At 39.1% G+C, this 27,018-nt stretch overlaps 1 pseudogene; it reads left to right on the top strand.

The window, feature by feature from the left end:
- The first annotated feature begins 10,786 nt into the window (after nucleotides 1-10,786).
- Nucleotides 10,787-11,390, top strand: LOC118570300 (annotated as a pseudogene).
- Nucleotides 11,391-27,018: the final 15,628 nt, after the last annotated feature.

Genomic DNA, 27,018 nt, shown 5'->3' with positions numbered 1-27,018 from the left:
TAGTCTCTAGATGTTTATATATATATATTACAAAGATCCAGGCTCCTTAGTAACATATCTGGTCCCTGGTTAATAATGGGAACATATATTACTAAAAGAATAAGGAACTCAACAGGCTGTTGGAATACCTCAGAAAGACTCAGGAGCCAACTTGAAAAGGTTCTTACTAGCCGAATGGGAAAATCTGAGCATCAAGGCAACAGATTGAAACATATTATACATTAAAATTTATGAGTATAAAGTGATATTTTTAAATGGCTTGAAGCTTTGCATGAAAGAACGGATCGACTCAGTGGTTCTTAATATTTCTGAAATAGAAATGATTGGATGTTACATACCTCTACAAAACTCTGCACCCAAATTTGAGCCTTAATTAAGGGAAAGCTTCTTGATCTAACCAGCAATTTGCAGGAATCCCTTAAAGGATGTGGTAGAAACACTGCAGCAATGTCTTAAAATATCCCAAACCTAAAAGAAAAATGACCTGATTTCCTTAATAAGCTGCCAGTAAGAAAAATAAGAGTGGAGGGACTATTTGAATTAAAAGGCATGAATATTAAATATAGCATGTGCATTTTGTTTGGCTCTGTATTCAAAGCAATCCAGTGGTAAAAGACAACCAGAAAGGCAGATTGCAGTAGACAATAAAACTTGAACTCTGCCTAGATAGTGAATGACAGTGAAAAATATTAGTCATTTGTCGGGGTGCGGGGGAAGCATGAGGATAGTAATGCATTATGTTTTTTATTATTAATTAATTTTTTCATTTATTTTACATTCCGATTGCAGTTTCCCCTTTCTCAACCCCTCCTCCTGCCTCCTCTCTATCTCCTCTCCCTTGTCCACTCCTCCTCTGTCTCCATTCAGAGGGACTGGACTCCCATGGGGGTCAACAAAGCATGGCGCATCAAGTTGAGGCAGGACCAAGCTCCTCCTCCTCCAGCATCAAGGTTGGGTGAGGCAACCCAGACTGCCATATAGGTTCCCCAAACCAGTTCAAGCACCAGAGACACAGACAGGTCCTGACCCCACTGCTAGGAACCCCACAAACAGACCAAGCTACACAACTGTCACACACACGCAGAGGGCCTAGGTTGGTCCCAGGCAGGCTTCCTAGCTGTCAGTCCACAGTCTATGAGCTCCCAGGAGCTCCGATCAGCTGTCTCTGTGGGTTCCCCCTTCAAACATGACCTTGACCCCCCTGGCTCCTATAATCCCTCCTCCCTTTCTTCCACAGAACTCCGGAACTCAGCTCACCTCACATTATGTTTTTTTTTTTTTTTTTTTTTTTTAATAATTATCTTTTTGAAATATATACTGAAATCCTTAATAAGTGAAGTGTTAAAAATCACAAATCATTGAGATTTGCCTCAAAATATTCTGATGGCTAGAAGTCAGACCTCTGTGTGTTCAGTTTGCAACTGGGTGACAGGCGTATGGGACAATTTGTTCACTACTCTTTTTTTTTTCTTTTCTTTTTTTTCAATGATAAATGAAAGAATGGGGACATCAATTAGGAAACAGAAAAGAGCCCTTTATGAATGCTTCCTTTGTGGACTTCACTTCTTTATCATAAGTGTTTTGGTGCCTGACTGGCTAATGTCCCCTTCCTCAAGCATGGTCACCAAGGCAACAACTGCTGCGTCTCCAGGCAGGGAACATGACAGAGTTTATGAGGTCGAGATCCCTGGAGGTGTTTTAAGTGTTGAATTATCAAGTACCACGGAAAACTGTGAAAGAAGATGACCATAGGACACCATGAAGAAAGCTGTGTTTCTGGACTCTCATTCTAAAACACCTCCTTAGGTGCTTCCTGAAGGAAAAAATAATGAAGTTCAAGAGAGGATGCACATGGCATTCTTGAAAATAGAAACCATGTTTTGCTTTTGTCTGAACACAGCAAATTCTGGCTAAACAATAACATAGCAATTTAATAATAGCTAGTTAGCTTTTAAAAAACCATTGTGTAGACACTACCTTTGAAAGAGTAAATCCAGTTTAGAACATCATATACATAATGTTGCATATTCTCCTTTCTCCAAACTTAGTTGCTATTTTAAATAGTTAACTTAGAGTTGACGATTTGTTTTAAATGACCTTGAGTTACTTTCACAATATTTGAGAAATCAACTATTTAGATTTGCTATCTCTTTAGAGTCTATCCAAATTATCTTTGGGTGAAAAAAAAAATTCCTTAGGGGTTATATGCACTGCTAAAGGCATAGGAGAGGAGTTAGAAAAATCAGTCTTTGTTTATTGTTACAATGTATTAGACACACATGGAAATCATAAGAATAAAATTATAAACATTAATCAATATATGTTATCAATATATTTGATTTGGTAAAATGCAGCCCATGGGAATCAGATGGGAAAGCACGTGTGCTGACACCACTAAACATTTTTACAATTTTAACCTTTGTCTTGAGCTCTAAAATGACAAGCTGACTTCACACATTGCCACCTGGATGACCTTCCTACAAACAGCTAACAATCAATAACCTGATTAAACTCAGTTCCACATTTATTCATTGAGCTCCTTTCAGGAGACGTGTTAGAGGCTGAGGCTATAAGGATAATTAAGAAATGGCCTCTACCCAGGAAGCTTGCTCTCAGTCCTTCCCCCACTTGTCTCCTCCCTCTTTTCTCTCTCTCCCCTCCTCCTACTCTCCTTCTCTCCCTCCTTCCCCTCACACATACACACAAACACACAAGCCACACAATTATTTTTCCATCTAAAAATTCATTTTCTTTTTCAGTTCCATTTCTTTAGTTGATGGGAACACAAAATCACTAAAACTAGAAACATCAAAGTCATTTTTGACACATTTTTCTCTCAAGACATCTGAAGGGATTCTCAACAGAGTCTTGCAATATGTCTCAGACAAGACTGTGAACTCACTATATAGTAAAGTGCTGGTCTCCAACTCAATATCATCCTCTCTGAGCCCAATGATGGCTGAGATTATAGGATTATTTCCAATGATTTCTGACTTCAGAAAATTCCACAATTCCTTTTCTACTCTTTCAGTCCTCCCTTTATGGCTTGGTTTTGCACTTTGTCATAGTTCTGCAATAGCCTCAAGATGGTTTCTCTCCTTCCAGGTTGCCCTGTTCACCCTATCTACTACCAGTAGAGTTGCATCCTAAAACATGGAGGCTGTATTGTATCAGTCCTGTTTTAAATTCTTTTCTAGTTGTGTTGCAGACAGTGAAAGTCTTCAAGAAACTTCTGATTTTCTCACCTAGTTAATATAACAAAAAAGATGAAAATTTCAAAGAAAATAACCTCTTATGAAAAATAAGACTTTGAAATATGTCAGATAAAGAGATTGCACTTAACACCACAGAGTGATCCCATGCTTCAAGCATCTTACCTGAATGAGGTGCTATAAATCATAGGGCACAGAAGGCCAAACAGAGTGGCATACCTGGATCTTAGACAGGGTGGAAAGTACCATCTAGCAGAGTGTTAGCAGACATAGGAAAGAGTGATGCAAAATGTGTGCTCAGGCTACTCTCCAGGTTCCCAATAGGAATGCATGCTTGAGAGGAAGGAAGGAGTATAGTCAACCCTCTGCATTTGTGAATTCCACTTCCATATTTCTAGCCAACCATGGGTGGAAAGCCATTTAAAAAACCCAGCATCTCTACTGATCATGTTCAGACATTTCACTTGCCATTCTCTAAATAAAACAATAAAAAAAAAAAAACTTTGTATAACATTTGTATTTTGTTAAACTTCAGTAATCTATAAGTGACTTAATGTTCATGATAGGATTGCCTAGGCTATTTTTAAATACTATGCCATCTTGTACAACAAAGTTGAATTTGTGAGGATTTGGTAACTACAAAGGGTCCTAGAACCAATTCATTAGAGATATTAAGAGGTGACTGCATGTGGCACACTATGGAAAATCACCACCCATCTCACTGACTGAACTTACTAGGGAGAAGCAAATACACATTTCAGATACATCTATAATAACAGAAGGAAAATACAAAAATGAAAATATATGTATTGGTGAAATTATTAAGGCCACTCCACGTAATTAAAAGGGAGGTTTATTTTGTGGGGTAACTTACAGATGAAGGGATAGGTTGCAGGGTCTGGGAAAGGTATGGCACAGTCCTGCAGTGTTCTCTGGAGGACTCTGCTCCTTCTACCTCTAGCTTCCAGGGTACTGGAACCAAGAGAAGCCTCTCCTCTCGATCCTGGGTCTTCAGCTTCCTCCCTCAGCCCCGCCTTGTGAGCGTGACCATTACCAAAGCCTCAATGGGGGTTGGAACTTCCAGGCCAAGGCTGGGATGGCTACCCACTACATATATGTGCAATGGAAGCTAGGAACTGAGAAAAAGAACATTAACCAAAGATGATTGGGGGCTCTCCAGTGGGTACACAACTTCAGACAATGAATGACTCCCCGACTTCCACAATCTACTAGTAGCCCATGGGTCATCAGAGAAGGAAGGGTATGGTCCCAGGAGCTCCTTCCTCATCCATTCCTGATTGACAGGGCCAGTCCTGTGTAGACGCAGTGCTTGTAACAGAGCTGCTTTCAATTTGCAAATGCAAAGGTTGTGTCATGCCTGGAAGATGGTATTTCCAGGTCCTGTCTTCCAGCAATTGCATTCTTTCCATCCCCTTTCCTGATGCCCCCTGAGCTTTATCTGAGTGTATAAATACTGTGTTTAAGGCTGAATATCAGCCATCCAACTGTCATTTATTCTCAGCACTTTGAGCAGCATTCAGTTAATACACACAGTGAATATAGTCTCTATTCACTGTAAAGAGACACTTCTCTGATTAAGGCTGGGGATGTCATCCATCTATGGAGATAGGTAGATGTTTAGAAGATAATTCAATGCTATGTCAACTTAGATAAATCATATTAAGCTCTCCTCTAAGACCTATGTTTTCCCCAGCCAAGTGTTTTTGACCATACTTACAACAATGGTATGAGTTTTTCCCTATGGTGTGGACCTCAAATCCAATTAGAGTAGTTGGTTACTCTCCTAATAGTCCTACCACTATTGCATCAGTGGACTCATTTAGCCAGGTGGTTGCTAATGAAGTCTGTAGAATTCACAGCTGAGTAACACCATTGATGTCTTTATTTTACACAAGCAGCCTGCATAGCACCTTCTAACACTATGAAAGCTAGTCATCGAGAAGCAAGTGCCAGCTCAGTTCTTGGCTGAATTCTCTGTATCTTGCAACCAAGGTATGTAGTGTCTTAGCAACAGGGTCTTATTATCTAGTTTGGGCAGGCAACCTATGGAACGGTGAAGTACCTGTATTGTTTGGAGGGGGGACTCTTAGGTTTCTTGGCCATCTACTTATCACAGGCATCTCACACTTATTTTGTTTAGTAATCCATGCCTTCTAGGAGAAACAGCATCTGGCCATACAGGGTATCTCCCTATTAATTTCATTAAATTGTGTTTTAATTATATTACAAGGTAGTTGTAGCAGGAATCTTCAATGGTCTTATTAATAAAATCAAACTTGGAGCCAGATATTGTGGTGAATGCTAGAAGATCAGAGAAGCAGAACAAGCCACGGCTATCTCACCTTGCTGATTCCTCAGCTGATCCTGTTTCCTCAGACTGGAAACCTCTGAGTCCTCATCCAGAATGAATCGCAGCTGGACTGCTGCTCCAAAGCCTGAAAGCTTAACCAGCTAAAAGCTTCTAGTTTCTAGTCATCATGCCTTATATACCTTTCTGTTTTCTGCCATCACTCCCTGGGATTAAAGGCTCACTTTCTGGGATTAAAGGTGTGAGTCACCATGCTTGGCTGTATCCTAGAACACACAGAGATCCAGGTAAATCTCTCCCTCTGGAATGCTGGGATTAAAGGTATGTGCTACCACTGCCTATCCTCTATGCTTAATATTGTGGCTGTTCTGTTCTCTGACCCCAGATAAGTTTATTAGCATGCACAATATTTTGGGGAACACAATACCACCATAGGTAGGTAGGTTTCTATAAAACATTTTCATACTCTGTTAGCTTTGATTCATTCTCCCCACCTCATTTCTCATACCCCACTCCATTCCTTGCCTAAAACTTTCCATTCCCTGAAATCCCCTTTACTACTTCCTTTTTACCCATGGCTGGTTATCCCCATCCCTTTAAGGTCTTCTCTTCTCCTTTGGCAATGTTCTACTCTACTGTCTTCCACAGGTACTTCAAGTTAAATACATATAACTAGGGATTTGAAGCTAGTATTCACAAATGAGAAGTGCTCACAAACGAGAGGGCATCTTGTTTTTGTGGGTTTCAATTGCCTCGCTCAGTTTAACTTTGTCCAGTTGCATCCACGTCCCTGACAATTTCATCATTTTTTTTCTTTATAGATGAATATAATTCCACCGTGAATATGCTCCACAGTTTCATTATCCACTCATGAGTTGATGGATATTTAGGGTGACTCTATTTCCTACATACTGTGGAAGAGCATCAATAAACATGGATATGCAGGTATCTCAGTAAGCATGATGTAGAGTCCCTTGGGTGTGCCCAGAAATTATATAGCTAGATCATATGGTAGTTTTTTGTTTTGTTTTAGAAATTTTCAGAGTCCTTTCCAAAGGGGCTACATTAATTTCTGCTCCCACCAATAGTAAAGTGTAAGGATTCCCGTTTTCTCCCATCTGTGCCAATATTTGTTTTCCTTTGTGCTATTGATGATGGCCATTCTGACTGGAATAAGATGGAGTCTTAAAGTAGTTTTAATCTGCATTTCCCTGCTGGCTAAAGATGTGGAACGTTTCTTATGGTATTTCCATGTTACTGGGTTTCTTTTGAGAGCTCTCTGTTCAGTTCCATGGCCCATTTTTAACTGACTTGTTTGCTTTATTGATGTTTTGTCTTTTGAGTGTTTCTTTTTTGGGGGGGTATATTCTAGACATTAATCCTCTGTCAGTTCTAAGGCCCCCTTCTACAGGCTTTCTCTTCCCTTGACTGACAGTTTCCTTTAAATCTAATTTTTTTTATTTATTATCATTCCCAATATTTGGACCTTTTATCAAATTCCATGTTAGTCTGTATTAATAAAAGTGCAAAAATTAATGAAAGCTTTGTGACATGTTTTAATAAACTAGTTTTTCCTTAGTCTTTGTAAGGTTTTTCTGGAATAGATGTTCCTCTGACTAAGCATAGTATTATTTTTTAAGTTTTAGCAATATTTAATTGAATTTTAAATTTGAGAACATGAAATTTCATGTTGAGAATAATTGATATTTTTACAATACTTGATTTTTCTTGTCAGAGAATATGACCCATACAATGTGTGTAAGCCTTTGGTTTGTTAGTGGCATCATACTAATTTTTAAATATGTAGGTCTTACCTCTTTTTTGCTAACTGGATTTTAGATGTTTTATATTTTTGACTGCTGTTATCTTTGGTATTTTTCCTGTAATTATTTTTCTTCATTTCTTTAATTTAGATATGTAACTGTGTGTATATTATTGCATATGTATTTGTATATTACATAATTGGTTTTATAATGAGATGTATGCTCAAATGTTATACTTTCTCATACTTTTTCATCAGCTGATTGTCTTAAGCACTGGAAATATCTCCTTCACCTAATAAGCCTAATAAGACTCCATTCTTCCTCTTCCTTCTCTGTATGAACTCACTGCCTCTAGAAATCCTAAATGGGATGAAAGACCAGTATTTATCAACAAATAAAGGAAGCATTAGAAATCAGAAACTGGCCATTTGAACTATTATGACTATTTATTACCCCAGAATAGGTATGTAATATTGCTTGGCCTAAGCCAGTTTTCAGGTTGACTCAAAAACTCAGTACCAGATATAGTAGAGACATATTAAAGACAAAATGGCCAGGAGGGTTGAAAGGGAGATAACAATTAGGAGATAAATGCTAAGTAAAAAAAGATGGAGTCAGATGATACCATCAGACTGCCCAGATCTTCTGTAAGTGAAATAAGGAAATATATTTCAAGAATAATAAGAGAAAAAAAGATCCACCAATGGATGTGATATTTGTTTTGCTTTGTTATTAGGCATTAAGAAACCTGAAAATCTCAAACTGCTACCTAGAATTGGCTAAACCTCTTCAGGAGAAAGCAGAAGAGCCAACATTCTGTGTAAGATAAACCACAGAAAAGAAGAAGACATGTTAGGAAACAGAGCCTCAAGGCCCTTTCCTGTACAGGCCCCTAAGAGAGTAATTCTATCTCTGACATCTGAAGATAGGCAGCAGCTCTTGCCGATATGACAGCCATGTGCTGGAGATGACCCACTTGCCACCACAGAGAAACATGAATCATAAAACTGCTAGATAATTCCCTCACCTTTAAGCATTGGCCAGTTCCCTTAGCCAGGAAGTCCAGTTCTGAAAAATGGACTCCTCTCTCCCAACTGAGTGCCAGATCATTGTTCAATTTTTAAAAGTATTTCCCTTTACATTACTATTAAGGTATACCAAGCATAAAATGCAGTGACGTGAAAGAGAAATGATCAGAAATGCATATTTTTCATTTCTTATCAGCTTGTCAATGTGGATTGCCCACAGATAAAGGTGAAGAACTATCATTACCATCTAACTCCATATTTTTGTTTGTATTAGAACTATTTGATGGTAATAGTGTGTTCAGTTATTAAAAATTAACATTTTTCTCCTTAGTCATATTTCCCAAACCCATTGATACTCTCTTTGTTATGGATGCACTGGGCATGTCTTATTTAGGAACCAAGTGATGTCCTCTTTTCAGGAAGCACTGAGAGCTGCCTTTCTGCTAACTCATCAGATGTTTGAAAGTATGTGCCAGAAGCTGTAAAACGTGGTGGGAATTTAGCTTTGTTGCCATGTGACCTTGAACAGATAACTGCCTGTTTCCCTATCCTTAAAAGAAAGGCATTGGCATGTGCCCTTCACTCTATTTGTTCTCAAATTCACTTAGTCCTGCGCTGCCTCATTCTATCCCATAGGCTGATGGCTGATCCCTAATCTCCAGGCTTCCAGCAGGAGTTGGCCATTGGGAAGCACTTAGAAGTGTTCTGAGGCTGGCAGGAGAGAAGTGGTGTCTTTCCCACGTTTTCTCCCCACTTCCAGAGCATATCTCCCCATTGGGTACTCTTTATGAGGATAGTCCCTACATCTACAGAGAGTTCATTCCACAGAATGGCTAAGAGGAGAACCAAGCCCCACTTGAAGAGGGAGAGATAAAACAGATCAAAAGGATTTTAGCTGCTTTTCAGTTCTTTTGGAAGAGCAGAAACATGGTAAATACTTGGGGCTCTAGTCCAAGGATTTAGTGTGGAAGGAGTCAAATCTTAGTTTGGGGGTCTATGGCAAGCTTCCTGTGTTTCCGTGGCTTTAGACTTCATAAGATTTTTATTAACACTTTAAATTAAAATATGATTACATCATTTCCCTCCTTTCTCTTTCTTCAACTTTCCTATGCCCTCATTTAATTCCTTCTCAAACTTCTGGCTTCCTTTAGATACACACACACACACACACACACACACACACACACACACACACCCACACACACACCCCCTGCTGAGTCCATTTAGTGTTGCATGTACAAGATTTCAGGGCTGACCATTGGATAACCAATTAGGAGTACCCTCTATGGAAGAAGACTCCCATTCTCAGCATTCCTGACTTACCTGTGGTTCTTTGTTTAGGGATGTAGACCCCAAAATTTTCTCTTTTCCAAGTTTGCATGTCAACTGGTGATATCCTATACATAAGGCTCAAGGAACAAGGGTTGGGGGCGCGCAGGACAATAAGAGCCTAAAGACCAGGAAATGAACTGTGAGATTGTATCTCCTAGGTATTACAAGAAATCTTTACCACAATAACTCAACAATGCATTTTGCATTCCTAAGGTTTTTAAAGTCTATCTTGTGCCATATGCAAATTGTGTCAGTGTTTATGTTTATAGATAAAATTTGAATGGAACTCAACAATAGGATTTTATTGGTGGATTTTTTTTTTTCTTGTTGCTACAATGTGAATAACAGTATAGAAAATTTTGCTGATCCTTGTTGTATAAACTGAGATAATAGTGAGAAATGCTGACAATAATTGAAATTTCCCTATTTAATGGGAGTAATGAGATCCTGGAGACAGGTCCCGAGACAGGTGTGGGACTTAACTATCATGGAAGTAATATATACTTTATATCAACAATGTTTGCACAGTTCAGTCACAGTCATAATATAGAAGATGAGGACCAAAGAATGGATTTATTAGCGGGCTTCTCAAGTCACTTAATAATTAAGCATTCCTGTTTCTTATTCTGCATTTGTGGGTTTGTGAGTTGGTTGGGAGTTGTCCTGTCTTAAACAATTTTGTTGCATTGAATTAAAGAGAAGATGCTAGTTGTTTGATTGTTTCTAAGACACTGAAACAGTTTGAGAAACAACAGACTTGTAATTAGTTCTGATTACCAAAGGGAAATTGCACTACTGGTGTTGTATAAGAGGGTATGAAGGAGTAAGTACTAAATGTCATCATGGATACCACTAACCACTCATCATGGCACATCAGAGTAGACAAATAATGTTTAGCATGTTAGTTTGTGAATCAGAAGTTACTCATGACTCCTTCAGAGGTGACTGACGGAAATATTTTACAGAGTGAATGCTGAACTGTAGCAGAGAAAATATTTGATTGACTAAATCTGAGCTATGACCTTAATTGAACTCTCTCAGTGGGAAGATCAAGACAATTGTACTAGCTCTTTCTGTCATGGGCCTTCAGTGGATAGGCACAGCAGGCCTTAAAGAGTCAGCATGCCAGTTGCCAGGGGCTGGCTTTGTTAAAACCTATGTGATTCCACAGAGACCCTTCAAGATGTTGTGTCTCAACCAGGAACTGAAGCTGATTGGAGAATGTGGGATTTGGAACAAAGGTGAGTTCTGGAGAATTTAATTTACCTTGGCGAAGATCTGCAAGGCTACACAGGAGCTGCTTGACACTGGACATAAAGGACTCACAGAATCTTTTTAAAGGCAATGCCCTGCTGAGACAATGTGTTCACATGGAGTGCTGGATGAAGGCAAGATGAAGGTGGGTTGCAGCCTGGGTCTGAAGACTGAGACCTTCTTGGAGAAGCAGCTACAGAACCAGGTGTTGAAGTCAGGTCTATTCACCACGCCTGTGTGTTAACTGCCAGTGCCATACCAGTGTCCACATGCAGGTGGTGAACATCCCATCCTTCATTGTCCATCTAAATTCCCCAAATCATATGGATTTCTCCTTTTGTTCTTCTTATGTGGTGACTGCTCGGGCCCTATGAAGAGGAAGAATAACAAGAAGAGCCAGAATGGTGCAGGCACAGGTGGTGACAAGGAGGAGGTTGAAGTCCACACCTCCCTGGACTGGAGGATTGTCTAGTTTTCCAGTTGGCTAGTGAGGCAGGATAACACTGAAAAAAGATTAAAAACAACAACAATAACAACAAAAAACCCCAGTGCTCATTTTGCTGTCTTGGTTGTCTGGGCTTTAAATTTCTTTGAGTTCACTTATAGGAAATAGATCTAAAGTAGGTTTCATGTGCTTTCTTTGGGCCCCAGGGAATGGAAGCTATTTGTTTCTTGCCCCATGGAAGCTGGAGGCTGCAGGGTGGATTCCATGAATCTTTTTCATGACTATAGTTCTGGTTCCTATGGTTTAACCTTGTTTAAATATTAGCCAAATTAGTGAATGTGCTGTGGCTTTATCGAGTGAGCATTCAGAATTACATAATGCTCTTAGTTGTGTCTATTTCCATTATTTTCTCCTGATTTGACCTGAGGACACTTGTGTCCCGGGTGTCTCTTTCCTTTTGTTTCATTGTGTGTCACCAACTCTTGGTTCCAATCTCATCTCCACAAGTCCCAAATCTAAAGTGTTCCACAAACTTTAATTTCTCTAAGTTTGCCACATGCTTGTCTGGTGTCAAAATGGCCCTAACATTAAGTGATATCAGTTATTTATGCAATTAGTTTTTCCAGCTTTGTATAAATAGTCATTCTTTTCAGTGTCGTATGTTTGAATACTGTGTGTTTCTCCAGGACATGTGGATTTTATGCCTTTTACAGAGTGTCTTGTTCCCTTTTTAAAATCTGAAGATTGCCAGATGTGATGGCACATGCCTTGAATCCCAGCACTTAGGCGGCAGAAGCAGGCAGATCTCTGTATGTTCGAGGCCAGCCTGGTCTACAGAGCGAGATCCAGGACAGTCAGAGCTGTTACACAAAGAAACTGTCTTGAAAAACAAAAACAACAACAACAAATTTAAAAATCATCTGACTTTGAAGATGCATTTATTTTCAATATAAAATTGTGTGTCTACTTTTTTCATTATGGTGACAAAATTCCTGAAATAACCTAAAAGAAAAAAAGGTTTACTTTGGCTCAGTTTGACATGTTTCAATCTACAGTTGCTTGGCACTGTTGGCATGTCTAGAAGCATGTGACAGAATGAGTTGTTTAGTTCAGGGCTGCAGAACGCAGAGAGGAGAGGAAAGGCCATAGTCCCCAAATCCCCTTCAAGGGTACATACCCAGGAACCTAACGTCTACCCCCACCCACAGCAGTACATGGCTTTTAACACATGAGCTTTTGGAGGATATTATTCAATCCATAGCAATAATAATTATACCTATCATATTGAGTGGTTGTGTGGATTCAATTAATTACTGTATTAAAATACTTATGCCTGGCACATAGGAAAAAAATAACATTTGTTTTTCTAGATATGAGACTGATTTCTCTAAAACTATGAGAGTGAAGTCTAACTCTGTCTCACCTGAGGCCTTGTGGTATCTTTTAGAGATTATCATAGGATCTACGTGATGTGTTATGCCTATGTCCTGTGGCCCAAAATGCAGGAGACAGAATTTATTAAAATCATTGGGATTCTATGATTTCTGAACCTAAAATCTTTGCTCTAGGGTTTGCTACAAGTTCTGAGATTGCACCTAAGGCTGAGAGAGATGCTCAGCTCTGGGTGGAGACTCACAGCTGTTCTTTGCATAGAGACATGGGACCACAGGATTTTATTCCTTCTTTTCAGCCTGTTTCTCCTCAGTTGCTGTTTCTTCTCCCAAAGCCACACACCAGTGGCTGGGAGGGGGCAGCTGTCAGCTGAGACTGTGTGACTTTTCATGCTGGGCCTCTTGCATCACTTAAGGAGCTTATTTTAGGACCTCCAGTTCAGATTTTCTTTGACTTTGGTCTTCCATTTTAATATATGTTTATACTTGGGTTATTTATATATACTGTCATTCTGCTTAGAAACATATTATTTATTATATTATCTAGTTTAGTAAAAAGGTATGTGGTCCCACAGTTTACAGGAATTCATATAAAGGGATGAATAATATTTATTGAACATGCCTCGGAAAGTCAAAAGAATATCGTAGAATTGAGACTTACCAAGTACCACAGTGAAAGACCTTTATCAGTTTATGTGATCATTCATTATATATATATATATATATATATATATACATATATATATGTATGTATATATATATATATATACACACACACATATATATACTTTTCTTCTACACAGATTTCTTGAGCATGCAATGAGCTGTTGATCTGCAGGTAAAGAAGATAAATGAAGGAAAAATGAAAAATCCCTCCCTTAATGGAGTTTACATACAGAGAAACAGACAAAGTTACATCATAGAGCTTATTAGAAGATTTAAGAGCTTTGGAGGAAAAAAATGAAGTAATGTTGGTAGTGCTGGGGAGTGGGAGATTGCAATTTCCTCTATTTAGAGACGATGTCTTTGAGATAGTGATATGCAAGATAATCTTTGAAAACTAGGAGGAAGCAAGTCATCCAGGTTTCGAGAGCAGAAACATTCTAGGAAGAGGAAACAAGGTACCATCGCACCTTATTTTTCTAGTTTTCATACTCTTAGTAAAGCTGCATAGCAAATGGTTTCTGCTGGCCCCTGAAATCACTATACATCATGCAGCCTGAATGCTCTACAGACTTGAAAGTGACTATTGGTACTAGTAATGCAATTTAAGTAATTCTTTGAGCCACACAGAAGAAGATGCACAAATCAGTAGCTCCCCATGAGTACTTGCACTGAGTTAACACCTACAGGGGCTGTATGAGAAAACCAAGCAAATGGGCCATGTGGTCTACAAAGCACAGGCAAGCTCTAGAAGTTGACAGATCTGTCAGTTTATCTGTTTAGTTTTTAAGACAAAGCATCTTCTTTTCTATTTGCATTCTTTCCTGACTCTTAATGGCTATGTAGTGGTCTGAGCTTGAACAGTGATTTCCTCTCTCATCTCCACATTGATTTGCTTCATAAAACAGAGGAAAATGATCTAAAAAGGAATCCGGGGCCTTTGCTTCAAGAAGGCCGAATGGTTTCATTAGGTGACTTCAGTATGAAAGTAGATTGTTCTCTGGGGAGCATATGTTTATTACCATTGCCTTTAAAGAAGAACTTCACAAAAACAAAAACAAAAACAAAAACAAAAAACAAAAAAAACCCCAACTTTTAACATGTGCCTGGTTCCACTGGAAACAGACATTAATAAAACAGTATTTGGTTTTCAGTACAATGAACTAAAAATAGCTGAGAGACTATACTCCCATTTGGGAAAAATTACTGTGAAATGATTTTTTCTTCTTATTCTGAGCACTGCACAAAGCAAAACCAATTCACAGTAACTTGGCGTATGTTCTCAAAGAGACAAATCCAGCCATTTTCTCCTGGACCCTGGAGACCTCATTATTCTGCCATTATAAACAGACCTGCAGCGAGTTTCTGCACCTGTGCTGGTGAACTAAAAGAATGGTACTGAATTTGCTATGCAGATGCATTTACTAGTAGTTACCATTTGTATACATATGCCTGATATATGTTACCTCGTGGAATAGATGTGTTTTCCAGAAATTCTGCCCGATTTTAATTGTATATTTAAAGTTTTACATCAGTGACTCGCTGAGCAGGGTTAACACTATCAGGGAGGTTTAGAGGTCTTTGTGAAAAATTTATCTTCTATCCCATCCCATTTCGCTATATGCTTTGAAGAGGAATACAATGTCTTCTCTACTCTGTGACTGCTTCCATGGAGGCTGAGTTTCCATGAGAATTGCTTTTAAGAAGCACATGGTAGCCCTCTGAAATGCTAGGAGAAAGACCAGCCTGAGCAGTGCGCTAAAGCTTCCCTCTCCTGAGTGCACAGTCAAGGCTGAACCTTAGTTCACGGTGCCTTCTGTAGTGGTCCCCGTTCACAGGTAGGTCTCTGTTCAGAGGTGCAAACTCTCTTAGGGAGGGTGGAGATGAGAGTGGTGATTATTTCATGCTATCTTCTCACAGAGAAACTGTTTAAGTAAAAGAGTATTTTACAGACATTACACTGAGAAATTAAGGTGCCATAAAATGTTTTGGTTTTTAAGGATTCTAAAGTCTTGTTAGCAGAATAAAGCAGACATATACAAAATGAAATCTTTGGTTCAAACACAGCAGCTAATACGGGAAATAAATCCTATAAATAAGGACTCGCTTTCATTTGCTAGATCACCTTGATGTATTTCTATATACAAATGGAGGCTTTGTACTGAGGCTGAGAGGTAAGACGGCAGAGATGGGCATTGCTCTCTGAAACCTGAGTCATTTAAAAAGCAGTTTGGAATTTCTAGAACATGTTCCAGGAAGGAGGGGAAGTGGAGGGTTACAAAGAAGTGAGGCTTGAGAAGAGTGGAGAAGAAGCCAGTGATGTGAAGGAACACTGGGGTGCCTCAGGTGCTGCAAAGGCCCATGGAACTCCAAGACCGAACCCAGATGCACTGGTAGGGTGCCATTTGAGGATGGTTGGGACATGAGCGAAATTACTTTCTCTCTCTAGTTGTTTGGTAATGGACCTTGAATACAAATCTGTGATCATACAGCATACCATTCTTCTTCTAGCACTATTATTAATTTTGGTTCTTATTTAAGATAGGATCTTACTCTGTATTAATGGGGCTTGAACTCTCAAGAGTCCTCCTGCATCAACCTCCTAAGCACTGGGATTTTAGGAAAGAGCCTCCATGCCTGTCTCACATTTCACAGAGAACACACATCCACATCCATTCTGAATTAATAAAGGGTAAAACAGCAACTAACTAGACCATTATGGAACCATGAATTTTGTCATGTTTTTACAAACTTTTAGTAAGTGCATCAAGTTTAAGCTGCTTTGATTTATTAGACACAAGGGAGAGTGACCATCACTTCCAAACTGACAAGGCGCAGGGTATGAATAACATGTAGAGGTGGGTGAGATGATCCATTTACTTCATCAGTTCCAGAGAAGAAGAGGTTCACATCTGGAGCTAGCCAAGCACAGATGTTTCCCAAGAATTTTCTGGAATCATAAAGCAGGTGTAAGAGTGGCAGGAAGAGATTGGAGACACACTCAGATCTTATTGGTGTTAGGCTCCGAGTAACAGGCTGTTACAGATATATGAAAAGAAGAGATTGAAATTATAATGCAATATATTATAACTGTCAGATGTAAGACCGCTAGAATAAACAGCGCAGAAGTTCAAAGTGGAGGATGCTAATTGAGCTGAAGCAGATGGGAAGATTTTTCAAAAGAATGCGAGTTGAAATGTGAGCGTTGTAGATTTCTGATAAAGAATCATCATCCAGAATGTCAGGCAGTATGCCAGCCAGCCATTTATTTTCTTTTAAATCTTCATTCAGCTCCGAGAAAATATCAAGGAGGATGATGGGGCTGTCTGGATGTACAGATCATTGAGACATGATTTCTGTTCACAGAACATAAAAAATAAGTGGGAAAAAATCAGACGCATGTAATGATAACACTGGGCAGTGGTGTGACCTCTACACTGTTCTCTGAAGTGCAAAGAGGACCCAAACAAGGATGCACAGAATCCCTGGGGAAGGGAAATAGAAGAGATCTCCTGGGAAACTTGGGGGGGGGGGGGGGGATGAGGGATGGGAACTTGAGGGAGCGGGTTGGGGGCAGAAGGGAGGGAGAGATTAATGAAAGAGATGTCTTGATGGGGGTTGGCATTTAGGGGTTAGAGAGAAACCTGGTGCCAGGGAAACTCCCAAGAATCCATAGAATGACCACAACTAAGACCCCTAGCAATAGTGGAGAGGGTACCATCTACTGTTATCAGATTGGTGACTAATTGTCATCAGAGAGCCTTTATCCATTAACTGATGAAAGCAGATGCAGAGATTCACTGGGCTGAGCTCTGGGAGTCCTCCTGAAGAAAGGGAGGAAGGATTGTAGGAGCTACGGAGATCAAGATCATGTCAGAGAAACCCACAGAGACAGCTGACCTGAGCTTGTGGGAGTGTGTGGACTCTGGAGCAACAGTTAGGGAGCCTGCATGAAGCCAACCTAGGCCCTCTGCATGTGTGTGTATGTGTGTGACAGTTGTGTAGCTTGGTCTGTTTGTAATGCTCCTAGCTCCTGCTAGGACATCAGGACCTGTCCCTGGTGCTTAGCTGGTTTTTAGGAATCTATTCCCCCATGCTGGATCACCTTGCCTAGCCTATATGCAAGGGGAGGAGCTCGGTCCTGCCTCAACTTGAGGTGCCATGCTTTTTTGACACCCATGGGAGGCCTGCCCCTTTCTGAATGGAGACAGAAAAGGAGTGGGTAAGCAGGAGGCTAGATGGGAGTCGGGGAGAGGGAACAGGAGGAGAGGAGGGAGGGGAAACCATGGTCAGTATGTAGAATAAATGAAAAAATGTTAAATGAATAGAAGAAGAAATGCCTATGGAGAAAAAATACTCACAGGAGTAATTCTGTCTACTTAGGTTTTTTTAAGGGATGATTTCACTACAAACCTGACATTTGAACTGGGTCTTGAGGGGTGTATAGATTATAACTAGGGTGGAAAATGATACAGGCTCTTTCAGTGACCAGGAACAATATAAGCAACATGGGGAGGTTTGGAGCATATACCTATGTAAAACATGGCTAATCCCAGTGTGCTGAAGCGCAGGGAGGGTGGTAGAAGACTAGAATACCATGTCATTCGTGGCAAGGGGTGGATGGGACAAATGGACTGGTTCCTGAGCTGGTGAGCACGGTTGGATTTATTTTGTCAAAGTAATATAATTGAGTAAGGAGTATAGAAATAAAAGGGAATTCATGGTTAACTTTGCCTAGTTTTCTCTGTGGTGGGTACATTGTCAGTAATATACACATCTCACTTCTTCATGACTGTAGGCAAGTCCTGTTAACACTCACCTACAGATGTGAAATCCATGTATGTTCCACAGCCCAAGTACTGGAAAACAAGGTTTGAACCCATCACATCTGACTGCAGAGTAGAGATGGAGGCTTCAATGCTACTTTCTGCTGACATGAACATAAAAACCAGAAACAAAGTCTGAGGCACAGATTATGAGATCTTCAAATAGGCAAATGTACGGCAGAATGGTAAAATAGAGATGAAACCCGAACCCCTACTAGGAGCTTGGGAGGAAAAGGTGACAAAGATGAATCAGTCTTATTGTTTGGATTGACCCAAAACAGTAAAGATATTGACTAAAAGAGATACGTCAATCTACCAAGAAAATAAGAAAAATATAGCAGCTTCTCATTATGTTGTGGTAACTAGGCCCTTAACTACCTACCAAACTTGTAACACTGACCTACAAGACTCCCTATGATATGTACAGAATAAATTCAACCATTATATATGATGCCCCCCAAAAATGAAATACAGAAAAGAAGATTAATCTGTCAATCAACTGTTTGTCAATTAATCTGTCAAACAATCCATTGTTTGGTATCACCTCTGGTGAACATCTGGGAGGCTTAGCGAGTTTCCCTTTTGATATAGTCTCTTTGTCATTATATAGATGCCCCATTTAAGAAATAAGGCGAGTCTCAGAAATTCACATACAAAAGAACAGGCAATAATAACATCTGTGGCTGTTTCAGGGTTGTAAAAGCATTCCTAGCCCCTGGCATGTGCATATAGATTGCTGAATTTCATGGAATAATAAAAATAATAATGTTTTGTATTGGAATCATGCCTCACTCAGCTTTCAATGCTTTCCCAGAAACAAACAAAAAAGAATTACAGAAACCAATATGCATAGGCACTATAGAGTGATTAGTGACATGGCAGTCTGTGCAACTCTGTAAGGCTGCTTTTGGTATTTCTCTTGTGTTGATAATGTGTTCAGAATGGAAACGTCAGGATGACAGGGAGTTCAGAGGAATAAAATCACATATGTTTTGTTAGTATATTTTTGAAACCAGCTGGGGAGATGCTAAGATGTTTTATTTTCTATGGGCTGACCTATTTAAAAGTTAACCTCCCTTTGCTAAGCCCTGTGATTACTCATTGCTATTAAGTTTTCTACTTAGGATGTGTTAAGTTTAGTTGTGTATTCTGTGTTTGTTTAGTTGTTTCTGTGTGTACTGGATGATGTTTCATTTGGAGCTACCAGAGGACAGAGACTGTCTGCTTACCCATGTTGCATAGCATGGCTTAGGTGAGAAGACAGAAGGATGCTGATGAAGGACTCTACTTGGTAGATATAAATGATACATGAAGACCTTCAGTGTTGCCTAGAGAATCATTTAAATATAAAACCTGTCAGTGTTAGCTACAGTATGTTATGTGTTTAGATGTGTATAATATTTGAAAAATTTAAGGAGAAAGATGTTTTTGTTTCATGTCTATCCAGGAAGGCATTTAAAGAACAGCTCCTGGTAGCTATGTTTTTATATTAGTCCTTGTCCTGATAAACACTTTAAATTACAACAATTTATTTCAATTTTATAAGGAGCCCCAAATTTGAAGATGCTTTTTGAATTCATATTCTGAGTAAAGCAGTCTTCGACTACAGGTGCTTCATGGGATGTGGGCCTTTCCCCATATACTGTAACAGTTTAGCACCACAGAAGACTCAGCAGTATTTAAAGGATCCAGAGGTAAAAGAATGTTGAAGTACTTCTACAGATAGAATACAGAAGCCATTTGTGGATTACATAATGTTCAGCAATGCCCCGCCCCTCAGATGCTGCACGTGTGGTCAGTGTTTAAATTCATCTTTTCCCACGTCAGGATGTAGCCATTTCATCTCTTCATGAATTGGAAAAGGTAAAATCATTTACATGTACTATTTGAATGGCAAAATACAAAACAGTGACAAGTCATTGGCACCAATTTTATTAAATTCACTTTCTTTCAAGCCAGTTCCACACATTACTATTGTATGAGTTACTCATCTCTTTGCTGTGATAAAAAAAAACAAAAAACAAAAAACAAAAGAAACAAACAAACAAACAGGAAAAGACAACTTAAGAAAGGGTTTATTTTGGCTTTCAATTCCATTAGATAGAATTCATCATGGCAAGAAAGAGATGCCTAGATTCAGGGGTCAGCTGGTCATATTGCTGCCCCCGTCAGGAAGCACAGAGAAGCTGCCATTGCTCAATTCCCTTTCTCTGCTCTATGGAACGATGTTGCACACATTTAAGATGCTTCTTCTTGTCTTTCCACTTTCCACCTCAGTTAACCAAGTCTAGAAAATCCCTCACAGACATACCCAGAAGTGTGTTTCCATGGTGATTTTTTAATCCTGCCAAACTGATGATCAAGGTTTACCGTCATGATTACTCACTAAGCATCTGTAATGTGTAATTTTATTGTCCGAGGCCCTAATAGCAAAGCAGGTTGCTTGCTCCTCTTCTTAAGCCCAGCATTCATCTTACATGGAGAAAAGAAGACCAAGGTAGCGTACCTACTCCTTTTTTGCTTATCCATTAATCTAGCATTCAGCTCTAAACCAAACTATGAACATTGAGTAAATGTTTTAGTTTGCAACACATTTCCCAAGATTGATCAAGTGAAACCAATAGATAGTGGGTCTATTTGGAGAAGTAGAGTGAGTAGGTGTAATCCCTAGAATAAGAATATACAAATGTTGCACAAAATAATCTTGGCACAACACTGGGTTAAAAATACTATTGGATTAGAAATCACATGTAATTGGTGGGCAGTTCACAGGTTAACACTTGAGTTTGCAGAATACATAAATTCTCTGTAAAATAGGGGGCATTTTCTTGATTTTTCATTTGTATTAGGTAGCAGAGTACTAAATTTGCTGATATGTAGGTAAAATCCATCAAAGCAATGCATAACGATGTGTTAATATGCTCAGGCAATACCAAAGTTTTCCTCTTATTGGATTGTGTTTAAGTTTCCAACCAGACTACAGGGCAAATGAAGATTGAAATTCTGTTCCTTAGTATTGTCTGTCCATTGTATCTGTTTGTGTTGTCAGTAATCCTGGATGGCCAGTCCAAGTATTCTGGGGTTTTCTCCTTCATAGTGGAAGTCTCACCTTCAACTTTATTTATGATCTTAGATCAGTGGTCCTCGATCTTCCTAATGCTGTGACCCTTTAATATAGTTCTTCATGTTGTAGTGACCCCTAACCATAAAGTTATTTTGCTGCTACTTTATAACTGTACTTTTGCTACTGTTATGAACTGTAATGTAAATATCTGATATGCAGGATATCTGATAGGCAACCCCTGTGAAAGGGTTGTTAGACCCCCAAGAGTTCATGACCCATGGGTTGAAAATTGCTGCCTTAGAGGAATCAGAATTTAGAATACTCTAGTGCTACCCATTGACATTGCCAACCTTCTCCTAGGCTCATCTGCTTGTATATTTTCATCAGCAATAGCTATTTCATTGCTCTGGTGTTGTGTTGGATGGGGCCTCCCTCATTACCTCTGAGCTGTCCCTAGGCTACATTTTGGAGAGGAGACACATCTCTGAAAATGCAGACGTAACAGTTTTTCCATGCTTACGCTTAGCTCTTTATGGGAGATGGGATACAGAACCCTCATTTCTTAGAGAACTATATAAGAGATAACTAATGTAATTTCTTTCCTCTCCATGTCTGAACATTCTCTTCCACTGGCCTACAAATCTCTTTCCTCTGGGGATTTAGAAAATCTCAAGAGGCCACTCTCTTTTCAACTTCTACTTATGGATCTGGGATCGGCTCTTTATGTCTAAGTCAGGCTTCTAGTACTGAGAAACCTTATTTGTCAAAGAAGCTTGATTCTTGCAAATCAAAATACCCCGACTTTCAAAACTATTGTTTTTTTTTTCCCCTAGAGTTTTAAAATGTATTTATAGATTCAATTGACTTGCATTCTCATTTCCATCTACCTTTTCACTGAGGAAACAAACGTCAAATGACGCAATGAGTAAAAGGTTGCTGCAGAATGAACAAAAGGCCCAACAGGGAGTGCCTTCAGAATTCAGAATTTTATTTCTCTGCATTACACTGCATGCTATGTATTTTTCTCTGTGTCAAGACCACATAACTACCTTGCTTCCCTGACACTTCCACCAAATTGAGGCATTATTCTCTTAAAAAAACAGGACTCAGACATTGTCTGTGATGTTTCTTCATACGTGATTGCGTGGGTGTGGAGTCATCCTACCTTCAGCTCCTGGGACTGCACTGTCATTGGGAAACCTGTCTTCTGACAGAAGTTCTCACCTTGCTGACCTAGAAGTGCTGTTTTTCTACAGAATCTCTGTTGACTCAGTTTCTGTGTTCATAGTCATGAGGGTGTCAACAGCTTCTCTGATGAGATAAAAGCAAAGAGAAGCAGCCGTTGCAGAATCTGCCTCTGGAACCATTTTGTGATGTCTTCTGGTACTTTGGCACAATGTCCTCTTCTCTGCAGAGTTCTGTTTATCTCCCACCACTGTGCCAACAGTAGTTGAGAAGACATCATAAGGAACAAAGGTTATCTTGGCTCATGGTTTCAGAGATTTCAGTACATGGCCATGTGCCTGTCTTGGCATTGGGTCATGGTAAAGGATAATATCATGGAAGAGCCATGGAGTGAAGAAGGCTGCTCCCTTCACGAAGGTCAAGAAATAAAAACAAAACAAAACAAAAAGAGAGTGAGGAAAGGGCTGATACACAATATATTCTTAAAAAGCACTCCATTGGTGATCCATTTCCTCAAACCAGGCCAGTTCATTCATCAGTATATTAGGTATAAAGTTCATCAGTGGATTAATTAGACCCTCCATGATCCAATTATCTCTCATATCCCATCAGCTGCCAAGCAACTATTGCACACCTGAGCTGTTTGGGAACACTCTTCATATTGAAACCATAACAGCCCTGATTCTAGATTTGAACTCACATAATCCTCCACCAGTTTGGCCAAACCTCATAAAATCTACAGTGTAATTCTCAATATCCCTAGAGGCAATGCAAAAAGAGAAATTTGCCTTTTAAATATGCTTAGCAGTTCTTTACATTACTGTCAGAAAAGGTTTTTCACAATGATTACCTCCTGAACTAGGGACACTATAGAATGGCTAGGTTAGGGATGTCATTCTTTTACCATGTCAGAGGATTTTGAACTCTCGAATAAATGCAGGTTTCTACTTACTTTCTCTTTTCTGTCCCTCTTAGAAAATATAAGGCAAATGAGTATACATGTCCAAGACCATTGTCAAGAGAGTTAGTGTTGGTATTGGGGAAAGGGTTTAGGTATTTAATGTCATGTGTGCTTTGAGCTTCCATGGAAAGTTGTAATCCATTGATGTTGTTTTTTATATCAGTCCAGGTTGGCATCTGTCAGATGATGGGTAAGTCGTCACACTGTGTGTCTTCTATGTCACCCACTAGGCCTTTTTGTCTTCCCTGTGTTATTCTGCACCTCTTAGGATTTTTAAGAGCTTTCAAATCATCTTGTCTCCCCCCCCCCCGCCTCTTATTTTTCCTCTAACTAATTTTACTATAATATTGTATGTGCTTATTAGCCAACTGTATATTTTTAGTCAACTGCTGTACTAATGAAGTATAGCCCATCCTAACACTATTTTTTTCCATGTGGAAGCTGAGTTGTTTCAACATCATTTGCTGAAGACCTTTTCTTTCATTGTCATAATGTTATCTGTGTGAAATGTCAGCTGGACATGGGAATAGTATATAGGTTTTGTGACAAAACATATCCTAGGGAGATGTAACACTCTACACCCCAGATAGGGAACCCATGACAGAGTATGGATACAACTAAAGTCCAACTTAATGAATCAATAACTTTTATTGGGGTTGCTTATAGGAATATGGGTGAGGGATTACTTACAGGATGAGAGATGGCTCAAAAACAGCTGCATCACTAAGCGCCCACCCCCCCAGCATGGGTGACAGCTCACAAAGGCTGCAAACTTGGAGCATACTGAACAGCCTGCAGGCAGCTCAACAGATCAGAGTGTTTCCTATCCAAGGGACTCTGGTCTAAAGCTCTTCCAGGCAGTTCTGCTGGTTTCCGCTTCTTGCAGGCAGCTGGTATGGTCTTGGTGGTCTTCCTTGCTGCTGTGTCTGAGACTGACTCTTGGCAGCTTTAAAGCTTACTCTGGCAGGGAGTGGCCTACTGAATGTAGTCAGTTTCATGGACTTCCTGAAGCTCTTTGGAGTTGTTTACCTCCCTGATAAAGTGCTTCCTTGCTGGATAGACTGCTTTAATCTTGGAGGAAACTTATACAACAAAGTTATAGCTGAACACCATTGGTCTGGATGTCTATCCCTTTGCCATAGCCATTCATTCTTATATTATAAGCCTTTCTTCATTGTTTCCAGCCCTTTAATTTGTAAACTTTTTCCTTGTAACTTCAATTTTCCCCTTAAATTATTAAACACAAGTAATTTAAAAATTACTAAACCCAAGCACAGAAGTCAAATAGTAAATTCAATAAAACCCTTCTTTATCATTTTTCTCTTTCTCCCCTTTTAAAAGAAGAATGTGGCCTTTTCATTTCACAAAAATCACATATCCTAATGTATATGATAATGTTGTATTTACTTTGGTCACCTTAAAATCTACTACCAATATAATTTAAAATTGAAAATACCCGAATGTAAGGATTTCTGGACAAAATGGTGACCATTCTACCTTGAGACAAAGAAACGTCATAAGGAAAATTGGGTAATTTCAAGGGGTAGAAACAGGCCCAAACTTATAGGAATTTAGGAAGGAAATTATCATAGAGTGACTTCATCTTATCATGGTGTTATTTTTATTGTTTTGGTTAAAAGCATTATGAGGATATATTTATATTTTTTCTTCTTAGTATAGAATGGGAATTTACAAAATGAACAAACATGGAGGAAAAAGAAAAATAATTTAAAAGAGGGGCAAATAGAATATTTTCTAGAATACTTCATGAACAACAATGTTAAGAATTTTAATGTGAATTGAGATCTTGTTAGTCACACCCAATGACATTTACTAGGAATGAAAGTTAAAAGATGACTATGGTCAATGTATTAGCAATTTGGATTCTGAAAATACAGAAATGTATCTGCTTGTCTATAACTCCTCAGCTTGGCTATCATCCTGTAAATTACCAATGGGTTAATTATCACCTTTATGTCAAGGATATACATGGCTTGAGGTCACATGAGAGTCTGAAGCTGGAAGAGCTGAATTTTCTCAGTGCACTTGTGATATTTCTAAATGATAAATCTGAGTCCAGGATACCACTTCCTTTGCATTGAAAAAAAAAAAAACAAGTTGGAATTATATTTTTACAACAATTAAAAGTATGATATTTAATATCTATAAAGGGTGTTTCTCTGTTTATTTACAATGGCTATTCTAACAACGGCCGGGTTGGGTGGTTTGCCCAGGTAATTTATTCCACTTGTGATGCATCTATGGCATGCACCTCAGGAAACATAATAGGATGAGACACCCCTTCCTACTTTTTGAAAGTATGACTCATTCCTTGGCATTTAAAGAAATTGCTGTAAAATTCAGACAATTGTACTAATATATATCTTTTAAAATCATGTACATATGGGGGAGAAAGACAAAAGAGGGAGTCCATACCCATGTAGACATGGAACTGGGTGAGGATGTGTACCTGAAGGGGCTGGGAGGGAGCTAGATGAGGACATCAGAGGAAGGTTGATCATATTGCACTGTATGCATGCATAAAATTCTAGAACACAATTTATTGTTTCAATCTGGGGTGTGTGAGAAGGAAAATGGTAAATCAGATACTCTTGTTATGGTGAAGGAAGTCATCATTTCTTGATCCTTGAAATAGATCTGAAATAGCATGGTTTTTTTTGCATACATGATTTCTGGGGAGAAGTTTCATAGATTTCACAAGTGTTTCTGATTGAATAAAAGTCTGAGCACAAGTGTAGAGGGTCAGTTTTCCACTTGGAGTTTCTTGCTGCAACATCTTGAGAAGGCTCAGCTGCTGGGCAGGAAAGATGGGTAAGTGGCACCAAGCCCTTCCCCGCCCCTACCTGCATTATGGGAAATTTCTGTGGTCCTCCAAGTGAGGTGTTTTGATTTGATTTTTGTTTTGTTTTGTTTTGTTTATTCAAGACTCAGAAAATGCCTACCTAGGCCCTTAAAGGAGAATCTTTAAGGACCATTTCCTCAGGTCCAAGAAGAGTAAGTTGTAGAATGATTATTTCAGCTTTACTCCATCAAAGAATTGTCCATTTGTTTTCAAAAGACTTGTGCATGGGTTTAGATTTTTAAAATACCTTTTTTCTTAATATTTTGTGTATTAGAATCACTATACTCCTCAAGCAATAGAAGGAAGTTTGTAGCAGATTCAGTTGTTAAATGCATAAACACAGTTCTTGATTAACTTAACAGCAATTGTGAGTCTGCATAAAGACCAGAATTTGGTTCTTTATGAGTATGACTATGTGAAATCAACATAATAAAACGTGAAATTCTGAAACTGGTGCGTGGGAGAGTTCATGACAGACATTTAAAAGAAATGAGTCCCACATTAATATTATTGAAATAACTGTCTCCCAGTGTCCTTGAAGTCTAGATGGGCCTGTCATTTCCTCTCTCCTTACAGGAGAGGAGTTAGGAGTGACCAGGCACAGATACCACTTGTCTTAAATCATATTGAATCGTTGACTGTTGAGGATCCTCACAAGTGTTAGAGTGTTGTGAAGCTCTTTCCTTTCACTTGGAACTGGCT

Source organism: Onychomys torridus, chromosome 19 (assembly GCF_903995425.1).
Source record: "Onychomys torridus chromosome 19, mOncTor1.1, whole genome shotgun sequence".
Lineage (NCBI taxonomy): Eukaryota > Metazoa > Chordata > Mammalia > Rodentia > Cricetidae > Onychomys > Onychomys torridus.
Note: the sequence above shows the minus strand (reverse complement) of the source record. Positions and strands in the feature narration are given on the sequence as shown.